The sequence below is a fragment of the Oratosquilla oratoria genome, chromosome 29, assembly GCF_046742065.1.
Source record: "Oratosquilla oratoria isolate Oo_2021 chromosome 29, ASM4674206v1, whole genome shotgun sequence".
Classification (NCBI taxonomy): Eukaryota; Metazoa; Arthropoda; class Malacostraca; order Stomatopoda; family Squillidae; genus Oratosquilla; species Oratosquilla oratoria.
The window spans coordinates 52,698,204-52,701,268 of NC_134805.1; positions in this window are offsets into that span (position 1 = coordinate 52,698,204).

Here is a 3,065-nt window from a genome sequence, read left to right on the forward strand (position 1 = left end):
TATACATATACATACATATATATATATATATATATATATATATATATATATATATATAAATAAGAACCCACTCTGTTAGATAAGAAGAAATTAAATAGACGATATCCATATATTTCCATCACGGACTGTCACCCTCTTCATTGGAATTCAGAGTAGTGGAGAAAAATACATGTCTAATATACAAAGAAAGAGAAGGAACGTGGGCAGGGCTCAAGTGGTATCTAATGCTTTGCGTGGCAAATCATCCGCCTTCACCAAAGATAGTAATAATTTATTGACTGCCCAGGTAGTAATACAGTCTGGTGACCATTGTCCATTTGAGATATTAAAATTAGGAAATTGTTTAATCAGGAAAGATTCTATGATTTTCCTTTTGAAACTACACTTTGAGTTAAAAATTGTAGTTTCAAAAGGAAAATCATAGAATCTTCCCTGATTAAACAATTTTCTCCTGTGGGCACAGCGACTCGTATATTTAGACCATGTGATTTCTGTATTTTATTGTATCTATTGAGGACGGGTCCCGGACAGGACTCGAAACGTCGGGAATAAATTAGCTACTTCTGAGTCTGCTGTTTACTACATTTCCACCATTATGATTCCCGGACTCCAGCTTTTTTCGTATAAGTATATGTATATGTATATATGTATATATATATATGTATATGTATATGTATTTGTATGAAAGTGGCGGTTGCCGACTAGTCTATCTACACAAAGACCATGTGAGGACGCAGCCTTTATTACTACGACGATTTGCTTGTCACAGCTTTTTCAAGAACTTATTCGTAATACACATGACTGAGATTAAATTAGAAGAACTGAGGGGACGGGGGGGGGGGAGGGAGGGAATACAGAAAACGAGGTAGAGTGGTAGAGGATCAATGAATATTAGGAATAGTTAAAGAGATTGTGGACCAAATGTCTGGGAACAGGAAAAGTTAATTGTAAAATGAATGAATTGGCTAGGTGAAGGAAATTAGCTTACAATCAAGGACCAAAAAGAAGAAGCAAAGAAGAATGCGCTATTTCACACTGAGGGTGGACAACGACTTTGAGAGGAAAGAAAGGGGGTTTTGGAGGGCAACTATGGATAGCTTAAAATTTTATTGGCAATGGGTATTAAAGGAGTTAGGTGGGGTGAGATATTGAACATGCCCATTTTGTTGAATCGTGTTGGTTCCTTGTATAGTGACTGCTTCCAAACATTTTCTACGGATTTTGTCTGGATCACGTACCAGAAGTTCTGCACTCTCCCAGTCCATCAGATGGTTGCTAATGTTCTTGTGTGTAACACACACGTGTTAGTGATGACATCATGGTGGACATCGTATCGGTGTTCTCGTATCCGGGTTTTTAGGTCTCGTGATGTTTCCCCAATGTAGGATTTTTCACATCCCGAACACGTAATCCGATAAACACCGGCTTTTATTGTCCGGCTGTTTGCCGATGTTTATTCTCGTTCTCCTGATGTCTTTAATTGCCCTACTGGTCTGGCACACTACTTTCAAGTTGGTGGTTTTTAAAATACGAGTCAGGTTGAAGGCGACGTCGCTCGCTGCTGCCTATTGCCTTCCAGAATCTGGAAATTTCAATTTCAAGAAAGTTTCCCTGATATACCAACACTCTTCTTCGAAGTATTCTTCACTATAAATTCTAAGTGCCCTAAGGAAGAAGCCTATCAATATACCTTTCTTGACCCTGATGTTATGGTGGGAGAAGAAATAAATTATATCGATTTCGTTAGTGAGTTTTTCTGTATACTTTAAATTTCAGCTGGTTACCATGTATTGTCTAAGAAAGGAAGGGAATGGTTAATTTCTTCTTCTAGGGAAAACTGAATGGTTGGCTCTACCTCATTCTTATTTAATCTCAGTCATGTGTATTACGACTAAGTACTTGAAAAAGCTGTAAGAACAACCGAAACGTCGAACTAATAAAGGTGTTTATTTCGATGTATGTGTATATGCATGTGTATATATATTTATATATAATACTGATATATAAGACATAAAATAAAAACTGAAATCAGATTAAACAAAAAAAAGTGAAAATGTGATAAATTAGGATTAAACAAAATAGGATAAAATAAGGTAAAAAATAAAATGAAATACAATGAAATACAGTAAAGATAAAAATAAAAGAAATTAGAATAAAATCAAACCAAAGTAAGGTAGAATAAAATCAAATAGGAAAAAATAGAACTAATATGATTTAGAAAATAAAGTAAAACAGGATGATTTACTCCCTAAGATGTCAGCCATACAATTGAACATAATGGACAACCAGTTTAGAAAGTAGATACTATGATTTTAGAATGCCTTCCTCTTCTTAGCAGAAATCCTAGTCAGTATAGATATATTAACAAACTAACTACGAAAGGAGTGGAAGTTAATCAAAATGAGAGCTCTGGCAAAAGTCAAACAGACATTGGCTCGAACCTCTGAGAGCGAAAGCCACTTATGCGTTGCTGTTAGCCAAGATGGATGAGAACCTAGCCAGTATAGATAGATTAACAAACTAACTACGAAAGGAGTGGAAGTTAATCAAAATGAGAGCTCTGGCAAAAGTCGAAGAGACATTGGCTCGAGCCTCTGAGAGCGAAAGCCACTTATGCGTTGCTGTTAGCCAAGATGGATGAGCACATAGTCAGTATAGATAGATTAACAAACTAACTACGAAAGGAGTGGAAGCTAATCAAAATGAGAGCTCTGGCAAAAGTCGAAGAGACATTGGCTCGAGCCTCTGAGAGCGAAAGCCACTTATGCGTTGCTGTTTGCCGAGATGGATGGGAACCTGTTTATTCATGATATTCTTTTGGAACTCTGAGAGATTTAAGGTATGGTCGGCCATAATGGGTCAAGTTTTATTGAGTTTGCTTTGTATTTGTCATTTACGCAACTAGTTTTCTTTTGTGTTTTGTTTTTCGAACATAGAATTATGGGTCAGGTTACATACCTCAAATTAGAGTATCTCAACATGGTTGAAGTTCAATACTGATTGACAGTAAAAAAAAATAGTTTCACTTCTGCACGTGTAATATCGTTCTATTAACTATGACGTTA